This window comes from Anas platyrhynchos, chromosome 6, assembly GCF_047663525.1.
Source record: "Anas platyrhynchos isolate ZD024472 breed Pekin duck chromosome 6, IASCAAS_PekinDuck_T2T, whole genome shotgun sequence".
NCBI lineage: Eukaryota > Metazoa > Chordata > Aves > Anseriformes > Anatidae > Anas > Anas platyrhynchos.
The window spans coordinates 34,565,204-34,586,057 of NC_092592.1; the positions used below are offsets into that span (position 1 = coordinate 34,565,204).

Consider the following 20,854-nt stretch of genomic DNA (forward strand, 5'->3'; position numbering starts at 1 on the left):
TCCCTCCATGGATTTCCAAATAACTATAATCATCAGAATTCCCTCTTTCACCTCCCCCTGGCCTGATTATCTCATCCTTCTCATTTGAACTTGCTTGCTATGAGCAATACATTTATGGCTTCAATGCTTTATTACCTCGATCCCCCAAGTGCTTAATTAGGTTCAGATGGTGATAATTTAGCAATGCAGATCTTAGGGACAGCAGTGTCCTTGTGGTCTGCTTTCACCATCGAACAAGGTTCTGTCCCTCATCTCCATGCTTGTTTCATGTATCCAGCTTCCTCAGAGGCTGTGGGTCAATACTGGTATAAGCAGAGGACAGAGTTTTCTTGGTAGCTGACCGGTGCTTAGGATTCATGTTGGCTTTGGAAATTTAATGTTCTGCAGTCTCCAGCTATTTTTCTCACAATTAAATACACTTCTTAACAAAAAGCACAGAATAAACAAAAAAATCATAACCCAAATTAGGTGCTCTCCGAGCAGACACATCAAAACCCAGATACCAAAATCACTAATCCTTCTGGCTATAACTTTTAGGATGTTGACAGAGCCTATATGCTGAGATAAAGACTACAGTATGGATATACAGCTGAGATAAGGAGATGATTTAATTCTGAAGCAGACAAGAAGGCTACATTTCAAGGGCTACAGAGGGAATTCATCTCTCCCTGAACATATCACTCCTGAATACTAGCAATGCACCTTGATTCTTTGTTCTTGCTCCTTTTTTTTTTTTTTTTTTTTTTTTTTTTTGTCCACACTTCTTAATAATATGTTTGGAAACTTATTAAACTTACAAATCAAGACTCTGGGTTAAAGGCAACCCTATCTAAACATCTTAACATTTATAAAAAGATTATCATTAAACATCTCATAGAGAAATTCTGAACAAGTGCAGAATCTGGAAAAAAAAAAGTGCAGAAAAAATAGCTAATGTGTCTACTTTTTAATTAAATGTAAATATAATTTGTAAGGCTTATGGGTTTTAAACAGAGAAAATTTACTCTGCATAATTTCCTTTCTGGTTAACCTTACAGGCAGAAGTGGAAATAGGGTTATTCATAAGACTTCTGTAGCTATTAAGCTAGTTACCTTGGATCCACTGTTGCAGATGACTTCAACACATCCAAGATTTCACCTGAGGTTCCTAATTTACAGTGACAATATAGAGGTTTTAAGCATTAAAATGAACATTGCTAAATGCCCTAGTTTACAGCTTGTTTGGGATGTCAGCAGATTTTTCATCTTTATTACTGCAGACAGATAGCAAGGCTCTTATCTGCACATACCTCATCGGAATGGCTCAAACATACAAAAGTGAATTCTTGGTTATTTTAATGTGACAAGTAAATACAAACCAGTTACAAATACAAAGGCAGGATAAATACGCCTGACAATACGGCCGTGCCTAAATTACTGCCAGCTTAGTATTAAAAGTTCTGTAGTGGTTTCTGGTTCAAAGAGTCCCATAAAAAATCAGAGTTAATTTAAAACTTAGCCAACCATGGGAATATTTCTCATTCACACAATACAGACTTCTCTTGTGCAGGTCTGTTTATATATTTCAACTCCAGAGCAGTTTTCCATTTCAGTTCAGGAAAGTACTCATATTCAGTCCAGAAAAGTAATTAAGCACATGCTTCTCTATGTGCCTTAGTTAGACATGTGCCCATAACTTGTCATTTCACCTGTTGCAGCTTTTTGAGCCAGTTATGTCATTATTTGCACACACACACACAAAACCCAGGCACCTAATTCCTAACAAGACTGTGATGCCGGGTTATGATAGATCAAATGTTACTGAATAAAACACTACCAATATTTGTAGAGATGGTCCACTAAGCATCACTGCCCAGAAAAACTTGGAAGTCCTGACCCACCTATGGAAATCCATGGAAATCTTTCCCCTGATGTCATGAGGAGCATCACCGGTTCTCAAGAGGGAAGATGAAGGAAGGAAGGCACGCTGCCTGCAGGCTGGTAGTCCCTCACCCTGCAGAAGCACTGAAGAAGATCTGTTGCAAAGGATTACCATGCTCATCTACAGGGTCGCAGTCTGGCTGTCCAGGGAGTGTGGGGAGCACTGGCACCCCAGGGACAAGGCCCCCAGCACAGACGGGTTTCTCTGAACACTGCTCCTCTGGTGATGGGAGAGATTCTGTGCCCAATGCTGTCAGAAATAGAAGATGTTTTCACCAAATTGAGACAGCAAAATAGGCGTTCCCAGCCCACGTTCCGTCACACAATCACAGAACCATTTGGTTTGAAAGGGACCTCCAGAGATCTCTACCCTGAGCTCCCACTCCAAGCAGGGTCAGCACTGAATTCAGGCTGGGCTGCTCAGGGCTTTGTTTGTCTGAGCCTTGAGAACCTCCAAGGATGAGGATTTCACAGCCTCTCTGTGTTATTCAACAGTTGCCTGCTGTTGCTATCTACTTCCCCAGCTTTTCCCAAAACCCTGCCGCTGCTTACACACAGCTTCTAGCTCACCCTACAGAGCCAGAGCCCTGCAGAAGCCAAATAGTTCCCAAATAGGAACTGCTGGCCCTTCCCCTTCCCACACCAGAGAGACCTTTCCTGGCGCGCCGTCATACGGTTAACACATGCTGTGTCGGCCCTGCCAGCAAGCTGGGATCCAGAGCCCTGCTCCCGGCTCGATCCCATCGCGGGGAAGGGGCTGGAGCGTGGCCAGGCCCCCAGCCCACCTGCTGGGTCTCCTGCCCCCACCACGGTGTGGGACGGGCCACGAGGTGTGTGTAGGCTTGTGTCTGGCCCTGGTGCAGAGCAGGGTGCGACCAAGGCAGGCATCCAGAGCAGGAAAATGTTCCTACGGTGCACATTTTACTGCAGCCTCTGTGCCCAGAACGGGACGGAGCTGGCACCAGATTAGTCAGAGACGGAGGAAGGGAAGTCTGGCAGAGATGAATGCTTGCGGCCTTCTCCCTTCTCACCAAATATCTCGTGCTGCTCTTTCCCTTAGCCTAATGAGCTGGGGCTCCAGGCGGTGGTTTGGGATGCCTTTCCCCGAAACCAGCTTCTTTCACAACATGATGTTTCCTTCTCAGCCTGCACCCCGTCGAGAGCTGGGTCCTGCAGGCCCTGTGTGCCCTGAGCCAGGTGGGTGCCATCCCCGTCTCGTCCCTGCTGGGGAAGGAAGGGAAACCTCCAGCACCTTGGTTGTCTTTTAAAGCAAAATCTTGGCATAGCAGCATCCCGACACCCTTGTCTCTGAGGGAAGTAAGCAGGACCCACTGCAAGGAGTCACCCACCAGCCTCCCTCAGACTGATGGAGGCCCTGCTGCACAACAAAACACCTCTCTCTGCAAGCAGCAGGCAGCCAGTACACCAAAAGGCACATTCCCTGCTGCTCTCTGATCTCTGGAGAGGCTGGCACGGCTGCTGGGAGAAGGAAGAGGAGGAGGAGGAGAAGAAGGAGGAGGATGGTGTGGGCGATGAGGCCAGCCTGTGATCTGGGTGTGAAAGAACCCACGTCTGGGCAGGATCAATGGAACAGTGCCGAGGCTTGCGGCGACGGGAGAGGGAATGGGAGGGTGGAGAGGAAAAGGGAAGGAGCCCCCCTACAGCTGCTGAGAAGAGAGGGGAAGGTAAAAAGGGGACTGCGATACCACCAGGCCCACAGGAGACTCAATGGGTTGTCTCATTATTATGGTGAACAGAGAGAGCTCATGAGCTGGGAAAGATAGGAAGCTTTTATTTATATATTTTTTTAAAAGAGCGCAGCCTCTAGGAGGGTTTTTGCAGCTCAAATGCTTTTATTTTGTGCCAATTACTTATACAGGGTCTGCATTATTCCCGTAATCAGTCTAAATGAAAGTCAAACATGAAAGATTCCTAACAATGAGCTAATTGGAATGCCATTACCATTTAGATTTAATAAGGTATTTGTAATAATAAACTTGCCGCAGTCTATAGAGTTGTCTTATTCCTGCTCAGATCTTGCAGGAGTGTAAGAGTTGACATTTGTCATTCGTTCTGCAGGACATTGGATATAACCTTCAAAACGTTTTAGTCTCGCAGCACTCAGTAAAATGTTGAGGACGGAAACAAAATCTATAGCCTGCTATTGTTCTGTCCGTGCGTGGCTCAAAGTTAACAGGAATTGTGTTAAAACTCAGCAGCAGATTATATCCCACATATCTTTCTTTATTTGCAGTCCAAACATCTTGTGGTTTAGAATGAGTCACTCAATGTCCTCTTATGTAGCTGCATTCATTATTTGCATTGAGGTCTTGCTGAGGAACGTCAGGCTGGTTCCAGCACTGCGAGGTACTACACAGGCACGCAGCGCACAGGGTCTTTGCCTTGCACAGCTTAAGATCTAAGCAATTAAGTCAACCCAAATTCTATCTTCAAGCCAAGATGTTCCATCGATGGAGGTAAAAGCTAATTAGAGCTCCATGCAGACTTACTTTTGAGAACAGTTGTAAAAAAAAAAAAAAAAAAAAAAAAAATCTTGCTTACCTTTACAGGCAAGCTTTTTCACAAAAAGCATATGTAGGCTCAAAGACCTGGGCTCACTGTGCAGCCAGGGAAGTTTTGTTCAACTGTAGCTCATGCTGCAAGAGCGAGGCGTAATCTTTGTGGGTATTTCTTCACTTATAAAATAAAAGAGCTTGATACAAGCACTTGAGGAAATTCCCCTAAGTGTAGACTGACAATGCAGAGGTTGAGCAGGTGTATGTGTGCTTGTAGGAATCAGAAAGATAAAATCAAATCATCCAACAAAGACACAAAGCAACAAAGATGATACAGAGAACTGGATGCCATGGGCATAATGTAAATCAATATATTTCTTCTCCCTCCCTCTTCTCACCCTACAAAGATACCAGAGTCATTTCTCCTCCTAAAGAAATCCAACAGGTGACCAAAGGGGAAACAGAATGCTTAATGCCTTTTCTGACAACAAAAATGAATAATAATAATAATAATAAGAGTTTCCCAGTGGCATCTCTCTGCAAGTAGAAGCATTACCTATCCAATAAACTGTGCTGCCATTAGCTGCAGATGAATTATGTCCTGCTGACACTCTGTGGTCCCAGCAGCTAGCTCTGAATGATCTGACTCAACAGAAAACTTTGCACAATAGCTCAAATAAACGTCAAATCATTGGAAACTGGCAAGGATCATGGAAATTCGGAATGTTCCTTTTTGAGGACAGTATTTTAATACAGTCTGACACTGGGAATTCTGCTGAACATTTGTAACGTCCAGGAAATTCTAGGCACGGTTGGTAAAATGACCGATGCTCTTATAAACCTACTTTTTCTCTCTGCAGCACCATATCTACTGCACTCCAAAATGTTTTTCAGAAACTTAGGCCAAGAATCAATGGCCTTAAGTTAACCATATGCCTGAGCATAGTGCTGGATTGCTGGAGAAGGGCAAGAGAGCATGAAAATCAATAGCTTCCCTGGATGTTTTCACAGAAGACAGTTGGGCTGGGAGTTAAAATGAGAGCCTAAAATTCAGACATTCTTGCTCTTGATGGTCTGGTTAACCTACCTCTTCTTTTTCTGATTCGCTTTGCAGATTAGAAAAAAAAAAAAAAATATATATATATATATATATATATACTTGTTACTTAGATCACAGCAATGTTGTGAAGCTTAATTTTTTGAGAGGTGTTTTGGGACCCTTGTATGAAAAGTGCTATAAATATATACATTCTTAGTAGTATTTAATTTACTTCCTTTACAATTCCTTTGAGCCAACACATGTTGCCAAAAATGCAATATTCTCTAAGATGTCTTTTATTCTTATATCTGTCTGGAGTCCAGGACATATCCCAGCCTTATAAAGCATCCGATATTGATGTATCCGCATGGAGTGTATATATATAGCTAATACGATCAGACGTTATTTTTTTTTTCCTGCAGAAACCCAGACTTGCTCAATGTACAAGATGGACGTGCTTAGCAAATGAGGCAGACGTTCAATTTTTATTTTTATGCTCATTGTTTGCTGTGCGGCCACATGTCTCATAGAGTGCATACCATCTAACCTTTGTAGTGAATCAGACAAGGCTCCTCCATAACTCACCCGGTTGGACTCTCCAGCTCCGCCTCACTCCCTGTTCAACATACATATGTGATCACGTAATCAGGAACCGGGTCATAAGAAAAACTTTAACTTTGTCGTTTCCGAACTTCATTTTCCAGCCTTAGCTTTCCTTTCCGAGGACGTTTTTATTGAGAATACCTAGAGATGCAAAGCTTTTTAATAATAATCCCCTGAACAATCCCATCACACCGTGCAATTCTTTGTTAAGCAGCAACACTGTCCTGTAAAAACAAAGACGTCTGTACCTGTGCACCAGCCAGTATCTTTTCTTGCTTTACTGAAAGAACCCAAGAACCTCCAGGGCCGCTCCTGTTTTTCTCATTGCATTGTGTCATGGAGCACATACCAAATGTGCTTTCATTAAGTTTCCTAATGAAGTTTGTAGCAGATCTGCCCATGCAATATGAGATCAACTTTGCAGTGTTTGATAATAATAAGATAAGCCTATTCTCACCTGCACTTCTCTTTGGGGACTCTGGATGTCACCATTTTTTATATTCCCCAGTTTTTGAAGCAATGCATTTTCACCCATTTTACAACCCTGGAAAGTTAGGCTTTGTTCCTTGTTTCTATCAGTTGATCCAGTGCAGAAACCTTTTAAGTTAGTTAAGTTAGACTGGCTTACATCTCAGCAGCTGAATCTGTCTTGCAGTCTTTAAATTGAATAAACCCCAATAGCTTTTACTTATAAACCAAACAATTTGGAACTAGACTAGAAGAACAAAGAAATTTCAGTTTGGGAACAAACTGGAGAAGAACAGATAAATTGCAGCACTGGTTGTAGGACTCCCTACCTTTTGCCTCTTCAAAAGCTAAACACGTACAAGGAGGTGGCAAGCAAGCAGCAATTTACACACAGGCAGAATAAAAAAAATAATAATAATAAAAAAATAGGCCAAGGGCTTAATCTTGCGAAGACTTATGCATACTTATCTTTACACTTGTGATTAGGCCCAGTAATTTTGGTAGTACCTTGGCTCCGAGACGCCCCTGAGCATGCAGTATTAGGCTCTTGCATTAGCATGCAATATGTTAAACTGCTGCAGAGAGCAAACTCCAGGGGTGAGCAAAGTGTTCTGTGGAGGCTCGATGACAGCAAACTGCAGGCTGGGCAATTAATGCAGGCACTTCCTAAGCAGACAAGACAGATTGTCATCCCTTGCTTGGTAGAAGTTATGGTATAATGAGATATGAGCATTTACACAAGCATTTGAGGGTAATTTTATAAATCCCAGAGTCAAAAGTTTAAACCATGTAGATGACACGGAGAAGGTCACTAGAGAAGTCAAGGTGATTTTCAGGCAGCATTAAATAAAAACACACCTCAAGAAGGACATCTGCACGGCCTGACAGGGCAAGAATAGCCCGAGGAGCTGGCAGCCCCTGGCTCTGGGCAGTGATTGGCACCGTGCCTCAAGCCTGGGGTGAGAGAACCAGGAGATGCACAGAAGCAGGCCCCATTTCTGCAGCCATTGCAGCCCCAGCTCTAAGTTGTCACCATTGCTTTGTGTTTCTCCTGTCATCGTCCCACTGTCATTCCCAAGAGTGTCCTCTGCCTTTTGGCCCCCCATTACTGACAGAGCAGCACATTTCCATCCACACCCTGCGTGGCTCCCCACAAGGTTATGCATATTGCATATTGCAAGCAGAGGGCACAGATCTGAAGGCTCTGGGTGCTTATCCAAAATCCCTATGCTATTAGTGCCCTGTCCATGCTGCAAGAGGCACAGTGAGGCCCATATTCTAACTGGGGCCTCTAGGTCCTCTTCTCATATGAATAGTAATGACTGTAATTATTAATCATTAGTGTGATTATATGATTACAATTAATAATCATAATAATGAATCATTATAATTACTATACTAAATGACAAGCCCTGCTTCCTCCAGCGAGCTTCAGAAGCACAAGGAATGAGCTGTTGTGTGTATTCAGTGGGTCTCAGGCACTTCTGTACTTGCAAGCCCAAGAGGCTCTGTTTGTTTTAAGGACTTCCATATTGTATTTCATCTAGAAATCTACAGCTGCCTTGAATTGTGACCACTGGAGTGCTGTTACCATATGCAAGGGTCCTTTGCTTGAAATCCAGCAGAGTCATGAGCAAACAGAGATTGGCAAGGGGAAGGAATGTGCATATGGATATTACTTGAGGGATAGAGAGCAGATATGCCTAATATTGCATTTTTCCATCCTAGATTTACAACTGAAAGCAATTCAGTTCATTGAAGAGCATTTTCAGAAAGCCCAAATGAAATTGCAAATGTGGAGGCTGCAGACACTTGGAAGAGAGCTGGTTTGACATGCCCTGCCACTTTGCTCTTGGACTCTATGGGCATGACTGCTTTGGTGCTCTTAGCTTAGGACAAAAGAAGGGAGTGCTTAAAAGCCATTAATTCCATTTTCAAACTGCACTTAAGGAGCAGGGGTTTCTCCCATGGTGATGCACATTCCCCAAGCCCAAGTGGCTCAGAAATGCTGACTGCGAGGCTGCTGTTTTGTATGAAGTACCTGAAATGTGTTGAGCAGCACTCAGGTGCTTTGTGGCTTGTGGCAGAGGGTGTGAACAAGTGCCCTGGAGGAACCTGCTGGAGTTACCCTATATTTTGCATGGTTAACTCTGGTTACTGGGCTGCTCTGAGTCACCAAACTCCTTTCCAGGCATGAAGAAACTGATCTTCCAGTATGTAAAGTCCTCACAAAAGATTTTGTTGTTTAGGGTTAACACTTCATTGTTACCATCAGCAGGCATGCTGGAAGGGGACCACACAAGCATAATGACAGAGTAGAGGAATACAATTAATCCAATTGTTTTATTATATTTTTTTTTCAGACAATATATTTGGAAAGGGTTAGTTGACATAATTAGATTCAATGCTGGTGACTTTAAAATGTTGTTATCTATTAGTATAGCTGGCAGCATGTATTTGAGACTATGAAATTTGGAGCTATTCTAACAACTGCCATGATAAGAGACCAGTGGTGCAGTTGCTGAAAGAATTGCCATTGCCATTCCCATGTTAGTGAGCACAGTGAAAAGTATAGGAAAACTTTTGCATTGCCTTCTCAGCTGCTGACCTCTTCATCCTTTTAAATTATTTTGGAAGGGAAGGAGTAGGAAAAGGGCCTATCTATGCTCCTGTGTCAGTAATGAGCCTGCACACAGCTATCCAAATTCAGTCAGATGAACAAAACGTGAGAGCATCTGTGCAGCAGCTCCTCTGTGAGTTAAGGGAGAAACGAAAACAAACAGCTGATAGCTAAGAACATTAAAGAGTGATCATTTGGGCCACTTGCCATCAAAGAGGTGCACTTCAGGTGTGCGCTGCCTTAAGATCAATACATGGGTCTAGGGTGAGGGAAGATGAAGGACTAGTTTTATTTATAGCCCTTTTGCTCTTGCTGTTACTGGCAGGCTGGACTTTGCAGAGAGGGTTTGTGCAGGACACCGCCGTGGTACTGAGCACATCGTGCATTTGTACCAGGCATTATCCTGTTGGTTTACGACTCCTTGCAGAGAAAAGAAAAACTTGTAAGCATAGAAGAAGTAATTAAAAATTTAAGTAACTAATATGACTTAATTATAACAACTGCTCTCAGGTCTGAACTTGGAGCAGAATGTAGTCATTATTTACCATATTCTTGTTCACAATGGTTTATAGGCACTACATAATTTATGGGAGGAATAAAAGATGAAGGTGTAAATCCCAAAGGTGGGATAGTGTCTGATACTGTCATCTGCTGGCTGGAGTCAGGCAGCTTCAGGATGCTCCACTGGGACAGCAGTGTTCCCTCAGAGAGAGGCACTGAGACATCCCAAACAGGCAGCTGGCAGCAGGACTGATGGCCAATATTTTCAGCTGGGATTGGGTGTTGTTTTTTTACAGCACATGTCGAGAGGTGGTGGGAGCACATGGGAGATGGGGCCTAGGGCATTCAGAGTTTCTTCGGCCAAATATGTGGATGTATAGATGATTTAATTACCAGACTGTTTAGGAGAATTTCTAATCTCTCTTCAGCCACTCATTCTGACATCTCTGATGTGTGATACCATTTAGATTGAAAAGAGAATCCATTTAAAGCCTAAACACTCCAATTACTTTTTTAGATGCCCGGGAGCAGCTCAGAGTTCAAGCACATGATGGTCTTAAAAGGCTGCTAAATGAAAGGCAAGGGACCTGGGGGGGAGAGAAAGAATGCTGAAGTACACGATGTTTTAAGGGATGTGGTTTTCAAGCTGACATGAATGATTTTTGAACTCCAAGTGTAACCTAATACGGATCAAGGTTTCCAAACTGAGGTGTGCACCGTGCCAGATGCGGGCAAGCAAAGAACCTGGGGCAGCCCAGCTCCTACCAGGTGCTGATCTCCTGAGGATACCTGGCTGGTGCTTGCAGGCACTGGGAGCTCTCAAACCCTGCTCCCAGCCCACCTCCAGCACGGCCTGGCAGCTTGGGGAGGGGGCTGTCTGGGAAGACTTTCTGAATGCCACTTCCAAAGCTCTGGAGACTGACAGTGAGGTTTTGTGCTTCACAAGTTTGCTCCCTCGTTATAAATAAACATTTCTTTTCATGATAATGTCACAAGGCCTGAGTCTTGCTTTTTTTTTTTTTTTTTCTTTCTTCTTGGCATATCAGCAGTCGAAAGGCACACACTCTTGCCTTCTTACGCCTTTTGCCAAGCCACAACCACAAACCATCCTTACAACCCCAAAGCGCTTTTGGCAGTTGTGACACAGAACGTATGGCTCGTGTGGTAAAATGTGCTGGCGAGTTCCCTGTAGGCCCCATCCAGCCACTGCTTATGCGAAAAATTTGATGCCAGATAGCAGCTGCTGTGCTGAGGCCGCTCGCTATCACACCAATCAGCACTGTCTCATCCTTTCTTTTCACTTCCCTGTCTCCACCTGCTGTTTTCTTTTTCTTTTCCTTTTTTTTTTTTTTCCTTTTTTTCCCCTCTCTGCTTTGTACCTTATATTAAGACTGGGAGTGCTCTGGGGCAGGGACCATCCTTTTATTTGGTGTTTCTCTCCCTTGCCGCGGAGCCTGCTTGCCTGGCACAACGCTCATAGGATCAGGAATGTAAAATAAAGCAGCCGGTGCCCCGTGATCTCTGCTAGATGAATGGTGAGTGGCCTGAAAAGTGAGTGCTGTGGGTTAAAAAACACAGCTTCGGGCAACCTCTTAATGAACTTTTCACAGGTAACGAACGTAGTGCGGCTCTACCTCGCTGCAAGTATTTGCATAGCAGAGACCTGACGGGTAATTTGTTGTATTTTGGCTGCCTGCGTGTGTTGTATGTTTTTGTTTGGTAGTTGCTAATGTTTCTGATCTAAATTTCAGAGCGTGTTTATGTCGCAGGCAAGCTGCCCAAGAGACAGCCCTAAGGAAATAGTTTGCCCCAAAACAATGCCATTATGTATTTGTCCGGAACATGTCTGACAGCAAGAAACGTGCTTGGGGCTGACAGTGGAGTTCATCCTGGAGGTGAGGTCTGCAGCCTGACACAGCTGGAAAGGAAGGCCAGGCTTGGGTGTGTGTGTGTCTGCTTTACCTTTCCCTTTCACTTCTGTGTGCCACGGGACCTTAACCAACAGGTTAAGGTGGAATGAAAAGCTGTGACTGGAGCTATGTTTCCTTACCCATTGCCTGAGACTCTCAAATCTAAGGATAACAGATAAAAATCAGTGCTTACTGATTATCTGAAAAAGCTGGAAAAGCCAAGAAAAATACAAGGCCAAATAAACCTGATGCAACTGATCCCCTCTGAGGCCTCAGGTTTGTTCCTTCATTTTGACCACAGATACAGGTTATATAGTCATGTTTAGAAAGGAAAGTTTATAGTAAGCTCCCTCCTCCAAGCTCACATGGCCCTTTTGATGACTTGATAACTATTTAATTGTTCTAAATAAAAAGGGAGTTTTTTCCATGGAAAGCATTAAGGAAGCGTTGTTGAGTGACGCAGTAGCGCAGAGATTAAGTGTTGCAATGTAATTCCTAAATCACATACGCAAGTCATCTTCACTGTGACTGCACGTCCTGCTTCTATGGTTTGTCCTGAGATTGGGTTTGTGGCATTCTCAGCACTTCTGCCTTGGTACCAGGTAATGCTCAGCATGGAGATACACAGGTCTAAGATTGTAGGAAAAGAGCAAGATGCAGAATCTTATTTGAGAGCTAGATGTGATCATGAGATCATCATGCAATGAGGTTTAATCTTGCACGTGAAGTAACAAGAGACATTTTGCCACTGACTTCAAGCCAGAGCAGAAGGCTCCTGAGGAGTACACAGGAGTTAGCAACGTCCTTGTGTCCTCAGCTCCACCATTTCTCACCAAGAGCTTTTTGTACTTCAACACTTTCTCTTCTTGTTTTATTCAAGATGCAGACACTTACTTTGTCCTCTTTCTTACACCCCTGGGCCAGGGACTGTCATCTGGCTCCATCCGTAGCGCAGCCTAGCATAAGGGAACCCTAACCCTTGTCAAGGTCTGCTAAGCATTATTGCAAGGCAAAAGAATAATCCACAACCAGCCACTCCTCCAAGAAGGCTCTTAGGAGCCAGAGCATTAGAACTCCATCGGCCTGCACATGACTGCTGGGAACGGCGCGGTTGTGGGGTTCCCCTGGGTGCTGGGTGTTGACACAGCTTTAGTTGGAAATGGACACATGGGCGCCCCCGTTCCCTTCTTCCCCCCTTCCTTCCCACTCTGGGATGCCCAGTGCAAGCAAGAACCAGCAGCCGATGTGCCAGGAGCCTTCTCCGGGAGCCGCCGGGGCAGGCGGCCCCATGCCAGAGCTGGCTGCACCTTGTGCTCCCCACCCGGCCAGCCACCAGTGGGCACTGTGCGGCCAGCCAGGGACCGAGGGGACCCGCGGGGGGACCTCCTGGGGGACCCTCTGGGGGACCTGGGACAGATCTGGGGGCGGCCAGCCTTGCTCATCCTTCCCGCAGTGCGTTTTAGCACGAAGCGTCCCTCCCGTGGTGACAGGGACAAGGGGAAGGGATTTTAATATCCCCGACGCTAATTTCTTCGTGGCTCTCGGTTCAAAAAGCTGTATGCTCGGGACGTGCGGCCCCCCAAACCTCAAGCCCTCCCTGTTTCTTCCCCCCGGTGCCCCCCGGGTCTCCCCCTCTGTGCCAGCCCGGCCGTGCGCCCCCCGGGGCTCTGCCCCTACAGGCTGCCCGCTCTGCCCCTCGCGGGAAGTCTCCCATTTACCCAACCCGTAATATTTTAGCCATTACGAGCAGTTTTTTTGCAATTAAAGCTGCCCCACAGTTTAGTCAAAGACATGATTGTGCTGTTTGCTGCTGTCTCCGATTAGGAATTTAGTTGCCTAAAACTTTCCGTGCTGTCCAGCAGGGCGCAATGGGCTGTTGACGGCTATGTGCTATTTTTTCAGCGGCACTGGGATAGAAATGGGTTTGTTAGAATATTTTCACACTGAATTGCAAATGATCCCATGCAGCTATTCTTTTCTTCTCTGCAAATATTTTCCATCTCTGGTCTCCAAACAGTTAAATGAAAGACAGCCAGTAAAACGGAGAGCTCTTTAATCCTAGGATAGGCAATTGCAAACAGAATAGACGACATCAACCTCTTTATATTTCCCATTTAGGACCTGGAGGTGAAAAGCCAATATTCCTCTGCGAGATGCATCTAGCTGAGCAGATGCCGCCCCGCATATGTTCATTTCAGTGCGCTCTGCCACTTTATGGGGAGCAGTAGCGTTTACACGCTGAAGCAAGGCCCTCGCTGCCTCCGAACCCACAAAATCCGCTTCTGACCCCCAGTGCCCGTGTGCCTGCCCCTCTGCGGTTACCCCAAGGGGGTCGGCCCCGGCCCCGAGATGCTGAGGCCAGGGTGGAGGTGTCGGGGATGGGGGGAGCTCAATTTGCCAAAGGGCCACTTGGGGAGCGGGGAAACTGCGGGCTTGGGGGGGAAGCCTGTGGGGAAAGGTGATGGCAAACGGGCACGGCCCGAAAAGAAAGTTGCAGCGGGGTTTTTGTGCAAGGAGCAGAGCAGAGGGTGCTGGGGAGCGGTGCTGTGCGGGTGGGGGGCAGGATCAGCCCTTTGCAGGGGTGTCTTGGGGGGGAGACGTGGCCTCAGGGACGTGGCGGGGCAGCCCAAAGCTCTGATCCTTGCTGCCGTGCCCTCGGCAGGGCGTTTGGTCCCCCTGGGGCTGTGTCAGAAGGAGCCCCCCCTGCCCCCCTGAGCTGTTTCACCGCGGCCCCCCCCGCAGCCCCGAGCGGGTGGGCAGCGCTCAAGCCGGAGGAGCCCAGCCGGGCTCTTGCACGCTGCGTTATTTTCCATCACTCGTGTAAAGACTGGTGAGCTGATGGCTTGAAAATTCAATTGAATACCTGCCCGGAGTTGAGGATAAATATTATTTTTTAAAAGAACAATATGTAATTAAAAACTAATATTTAACAACTTAAACGCCTATCCTGTAGGAAATAACAGCCTTTCTTCGCAAAACCTCCGAGATTGACTTCGCTTCCTCCCGTAAACTGAGGCCAGATTTAATTCTCCAAAGAATCAGCGAGATCAAGGATTTCAGCGCTCAATTTACAGCTCCGGGGTATGTGGGACCCTTTCCCAGCTATCTGGGAAGGCTAGGAAATAACTCCGGGAAGGAGGAGGGGGGGAAGGAAGGCGAATTAATTCCCCAGCACCACGGTAACACCTGTAGTGTTTCCATAACTCAACGTCACGGCGGCGATCGCCGGGAGCAGAAGGCTCCCTGGCAGCTAAATTGCGAGCAGAAAAACGGCACGGCTCTTACAACCAAAGCACCGAACAACCGAACAAACGCGGCAGGTTTGCTCGTTGGAAAGGAGCAGCCCCGGCTGCGGAAATGCGCTGCGCGGAGCCCTTGGGTGCCGCCGTGGGACCAGCGGGTGCCGGCTGCCTCCTCCGTGCACATCCCCGCTTGTAGATGCCCTGGCTGGACGGAGCGAACGGCTAACAAGTCGGGTAGCTTCACTTAAGTCTTACAAAAATAAAAAAATAATAAAAAATATATAATCATATCGAGTGCGAGGGCGTGATTTTCCTTCTCCCCTCGCAGCGGCTGGGTCTCTCCCCGCGATGCCGCACGGCGGCCGGGCTGCAGCCTTCCCCAAACCCTCCCTGCTCGGCCAGCTTCTCCTCTTCCTCGCGAAATAAGAAGGGGAAAACCCTCCCGTGCGAGGCTCCCGGAGGGAGGCCGGGAGGCCCATGGAGCGCTGCCTCGTCGCCTCCCTGCCTTCGGCCCGGCCTCCGCTCTCCCGTTTGCGCCCTGCAGACGAGGGGAGCTGCGGGCAGCCCTGCCCGGGGCTCGGCTCCGCTTCCCCGAGAAGCTGCCGAGCACATTTTCAGCAGCGTCGCTCTGCTGCGGCACTCAGCAGGCTCCTCGCAGCCTCCCACGCGGAGCTCCAGGCCTTCTCCATCCCTCGCTTTGTCTGCGGGGGGATCTCCCCCTCCGCGACCCCCGCGGACCCCGGCCGGAGGCGCCCGCTGCGCGGTGCGGGTGCTCGCTGCTGGGAGCGCAGCCTGCGCCGGCGGGGCAGCCTGGCCGCCTCCTCCGACCTGCGAGAAAAAGCACTTTCTTCACCATATGATCTCTCTCTTTACTTTTATTTTTTCCTTTTTTTTTTTTTTTTCCGTAACTGTCTGTGGAAAGTGAAAAACATTCGGAGGTAGGCAATTTTTTTGGAGAGAGCCGCTGCGTGAGCGCTCGCTTGCCCATATGGAGAAAATTACCCCTCGAGTTCAGACTTTCGTTGGATTCCAGCATCAAACAGCCCAGACCTCGCAGGAGCTGGGCGAGGGGGTCACTTTCGATTGCCGGCTCAACGGCCGCAGAGCGGGAGCGCACAGGCCGGCTCCCCGGCGCCTCCGCAGCCCCGCAAAGCTCCAGGGCGAGATTTGGGGTCGGCAGCCCCGGAGCACCCCCGCTGCCCTTCCTTGCTCCAGAGGACCCCGGTCCGCCGGGCGCTCAGCGCTGCGCTCCCCCCTTGCGCCGTGGGGCTCGGGCGCGCAGCCCCCGCCGAGCCCAGCCTCTGCTCCCGCAGCAAACGCCCCTCGCAAAGGCTCTTTCGGCATGGCCCTGCCACCCGGCTGCTGTGCCCGGGGGCCTGCAGGGAGGTCTGGAGGCTGGCAAGGCGTCGGCCAAGCTGCGTAGCCCCGGTGCTCGTCCGCGCCCGTGGAGCGGGGTGCGCGCAGGAGGGTGCAGCGCTTCTGCGGGGACTCCCCCGGAGGGGCCTGACCTCGCCCTTTGTTCCTGGGGCGCAAAGAGGCGGCCAGGCGGTTTGTGAGCCGTGTGCCCCGACGGGAACGGGCAGGGAGGCGACCTGAAAAAAGGCAGTCACCCCTGCCCCAGGTGTCCCCTCCCTTACGCACCGCGCCGGGGTGAAGTTTGCCGAAACTCCTAAAAAAGCTTTAAACTTTTTTTTTTTTTTCCTCCAGGAAAGAAAAAAAACAAATGTAGATGGTAAAAGAGCCTTTAACTAGGGACTAACCTAGGGTTGAATGCGGTTGTTGGATGGAAGCATCCAACACCACGTAACGGAGCGGCAACCCGATGGAATCGCGCACGCAGTTTAAGAAACAGCCCGCACGTATTTGTGGGACATAGATTATGCACGGATAAAAAGCCACCTCGGGTCTCGGGGGCCTAAAACATCCACGGAAAAGGCTGATTTTGCTTTAGGAGCTCTTTTTAAAGCAAGCTTTACGAGTTCCACAGCGCGCACATCCCTGCAAGCCTGAAAATTTGGGAACACGTCAGCCAGGGAAGGAATTCGGCAAGGTTATGCGTGTCAAAGCAGGACACTTAGCTTTCGATTCTTAAGGTGCCACTGCAAGCAATTACGTTCTTCAAGTCCTCGAAAAAAATAAATAAATCGTGATTTACAATGAAATCCGTATTGATTACTACACTAAACGGCACTTTAACGTGCTAATATCGAAGCGCTGTACTTTGGAAGCTTGGAGAATTATCTGAGAGTTATTCCGCTTCCTTCACTGCAAACCCCTTCGGCCTCATGCGGGTCACCGGGAGGTAGATGCCTGGAGGTGGTGCCGGTGGTGGTGAGGGGTGCAGAATAAATCCCCCCGCAATGTCCTCAGCTCTTTGCAAGCCCGAATTTCGCCAGCCGATGGGCGAGAGGGAAGACAGAAACGAACGGGCCACTGAGCTAACGGCGGAGGGGAAGGGGGCTCGGGGCAGAGCTCACTTGCCGCGGGGCTCGACCGAGCTGCGGGGTCCGCAGCTGCCGGCTGAGGATGAAGAAGCGGCCCCATGGCATTTGGGGTTCCCCGGGGACTGCCCCCAGCAGGGTCAGCCGCAGCGCATGGCACCGTGCGCTGCATAAAAACTCTTCGATCCCGCAGAAGATAGCAACGACCCTCCCTGATAGCCAGCAAAACGCGCCGTGAAATGAAAAGCAAACATGCCCTGGCGGGACGGCAAGATCGGGCCCTTTGGGAGCACTTTACACCGGCAACACTAACAAAATTCAACGTCTCGAGGAGAAACTCAAAGCACTCCAATAGCAACGAAAAGTGCCGAGCGGAGCTAATGTTAAATGATAGTGCAGTTTTCTATTTTTCCTTAGAAAATTAATCTTTTGAAGAATTATTTTTTTCCTCTCCGTTTCGACGGCGGTAAATTCAGTCCGGAGCAAAGTTGAGAAAAGTTTGCAACTACAGCCCCGGCGGGTGCCATCGCCGCCGCCGGGCAAACCTCGGGCGGCCGAGCCCCGGGGCTGGAGGGGCTTTGGGATTGGAACTGGCGGGCACCGGGCAGGGCAGGAAAACTCATTTTTTTTAACCAACTCCACGCATCGGAGCCGCACAGCTCGCTCCGGAGCTGGGAAACACTAATTTGGGGGGGAAATATTGAGCCGGGGTGGGGGCACAGAGGGTGAGGGCAGCAGCTGGCCGCATAGGGAAGAGGATGGATGCTGTGCACCCCGGTGCGGAGCAACCCAAGTGCAGAGAGGGACTGCGAGGGGGACTCTCGTTTTTCCTTTGGGATCTTCCACCGAGAGAAGCATCAGGTGCAAGAGTTTTTCTGCACACACCGCTGCTCCCCCAGCACCTTTCTGCCCGCACGGGATCCCCCGGGATGCGCGGAGCCCCCTCTTGGTGCGGCCCCGGCTGCCCGGCAGCGCTGTCCCGGGTCTCGGTTGAGTTTTTGAGTCTGGTGACTTCCCATCCCGAGAGAGCCCTGGTGACAGAATCGGGGCTTTCGCAGTGGAGATGCCCTCAGGAACATGCAGCTCGCAGGGCAGCCGGGACCTCCGCGCCTTCAGCACCCGGCTGCCGGTGCCCCGCCAGGACGCAGCCGGCAGGTGGTGGAAAAAAAAATAATAAAAAAAAATAATTTTAAAACGCCCCCCTCATCCAGGAGCGCACGACGGCGTTGTCATCAACGGCGTGCAACGAGCCAGGGGGTGTGAAGAATAAAATCAAATTTAAAAAGGAAGAAAAAAAGCGCAGGGGATGGTTGGGTGGCTTGCGAGCATCCCCGGAGCTGCGGGGTTTTTGGACGGGCGCTGCTGCTTGTGGCCGAGGCTGGCCGGGACAGCGGCCTTCCGCGGGGACCGGCGACGGCCCGGGGCGCGCAAATTTGCGGCTGATGCGCGCAAAAAGGGCTCCGCGGAAGGGAGCTGCCGGCGGCAGAGGGCGCTGCCGCCCCGCGGATGCTCCGGGCCCGCGGATGCGCCGCCACCGAGCCCCGGGCAGGGACGGGACGGGCCCGGAGAGGCTTCGCTGGGGCCGGGCGGTGCGGGATGCCGGCAGAAAGCCGCTCCCCCGGCACCCGGTGGTGAGTCCCGGGGTCGCCACCCGACGCCTCGTTTTTTTCCTCTTTTGTCCCCGCCGCATCCCCCTGTTCGGAGGTGCTGCTAAGGCTGGGCCATCACGGCAGGGCCAAAATAATGGGAACGGAGAGTTTTAGGGCTGCTATCCACGCTGGATAGCCGGGCTGTGGCAGCGAGACCCCCTCGGAGGACATCCACCTGCCCGTCGGAGCCCCCGGGGGCTCCGGGTACCCGGCCCGGCGCTGCGCGGCCCCGGCTCTCCTCTCTCCCTTCTCGCAGCGCCCTTTTGTGAAGGGTTTGCAGCACCCTCGGCCCTACCTCCTGGGCTTTAGGATGCCCAGGACGGAATTAAATCGTGAGCTTAACCCCGCTAATTCACGCAAGCCCTCTCCAGGCACGTCCCGACCGTGCCACCTCTCCGCCCCGCTGCGGACACAGCTCCCTGCGAGCAGGGGAGCGGGGACGGACAAATCCAGCCTGGAACAAGAAAAGTTCCGTGCAGGCTGAAACTTTCCTCCCCGCCAGCCCCCACCCGGCAAAGTTCAGCTTGGATCAGCCCGTAAACAACCGCCTTACCCCGAGGTCTCCCGCATCTGAGGCCTTCCTCGCATTTTCTTCTTGGCTCGGCTTTTAAAAGATGAGTATTAGTTTGGAAATCCGAAGCGAGTTGCCTCTGAGGCCAGCCATGTAATTTGACTGCGAATGTAGCGCACCCCTCCCTCCGAGAGAGGCTGCCTCCAAGTGTGTTTGGAGCAGATCGGGGATTGCTGGGAAGGGAGCCCCTGCCAGATTTTCTCCTTGTAGACGCCAAGAGGACAGGGGAGAGCGGCCCGTCGGGATGCGGGGCCGGCAAAGCCCCCGAGAGGAGCTGCGGGAGCCGTGCCCCGGTGGGCACCGAGCGGCCCCGGCCCGGGCAGCGCAGGCAGCGGCGGGAGGTGCCCCGGGACACGGCTGCAGAGTGACATGGGGAACCTGGGGGATGCGGAAAATACAGGGAAACCCCATCCCGAGCCCTCTTGGTTTCTGTTCCGACCATCCCCGGCCTATTTTCTCCGTGACAAAACCAGGGAGCCGGTGCTCCCCAGGCTCTGCTCCCTGCGGTTGCTCTGTCCGTGGGCACGCAGGCACATCCATCGATATATAGGGATGTATAGGGATGTATGGATGTGCACAGCAGGCACAGCAAGCGAGCAGGGCGCGGAGCGGAGCGGCCACAGCCGCCGTACGGGGCGCGCCGGGCCGACCCGGGCCGGGCAGGGGAAGCTCCAGGTCCCTGCTCCCTCTGAGCAGCAGCTGTGGCCTTCCCCTCTCCACCCGAGAGCGAAGGGACCCCCTCCGGGAGGGGATTTCAGCCTAGCGAATATTTCCCAGGGAAGAGGGGCGAGGGAAAAGGAGCGAGCGTTTTGGCCGCTTTTCCCTGCTCCCCGTGCGTGCCGGTGAGGCTGGTTTTCACACGGGTGTAATTCCTCCCTCCCCGGCTGCCGAACTGCTCGATGCAATTTTCAAAGCAGCCCTGTGATTATCTCAGGATGTCTGGAAAAAAAAAAAAAAAAAGGAAAAAAAAAAAGGAAAAAAATAGTTGAAGGTTTTTTTTTTTTTTCCAGTTCAGATTCATTTTGCAGTCCCGGGGAAGTGTAAATATGCAGAGGAAGATCGCGTCTCTTCCTACGAGAAAGAAAAGTTTCTCTTTCTCTTTTCGGTGCTCAGGAGCCGAGATCCCACCGGGTTCAGCACCCCAAACACCCGCCGTGTTTAGGGCACTTTCTGAGCCTGGCTCCTTCCAACGCAGCCAGCCGTCTGGCGGTACCGCCGGCTCGGTGAGAGGTGCTGCAGAAAAGGGGCGAGGGGACTTGAAAAGTTGAACCTCGGGCTGTTCCCAAGGCACACGAGGGGGCAAATCCGCCTCAGCCCGGCGGGGCCGTGCCTTTCTGCGCCCGGCGGCCGGGAGGAGAGCTTCTCCCCACCGTG

The 20,854-nt window shown here is 50.0% G+C and overlaps 1 long non-coding RNA gene across 4 annotated transcripts in view; it reads right to left on the reverse strand.

The window, feature by feature from the left end:
- LOC106017841 (uncharacterized) overlaps positions 1-20,854 on the reverse strand; it is a 39,298-nt gene that overhangs the window by 17,063 nt on the left and 1,381 nt on the right. Inside the window, exon 1 of one of the 4 annotated variants that reach the window (XR_002403267.4) lies at positions 19,463-20,375. The exons of 1 other annotated variant lie outside the window; for it this stretch is intronic. This is a non-coding gene — a long non-coding RNA (uncharacterized lncRNA). Of the gene's footprint in view, positions 1-1,880; positions 2,171-19,462; positions 20,376-20,854 lie in introns of those variants that run through there. 2 more of the 4 variants (XR_003498000.3, XR_001191541.5) reach the window with 2 other exon arrangements.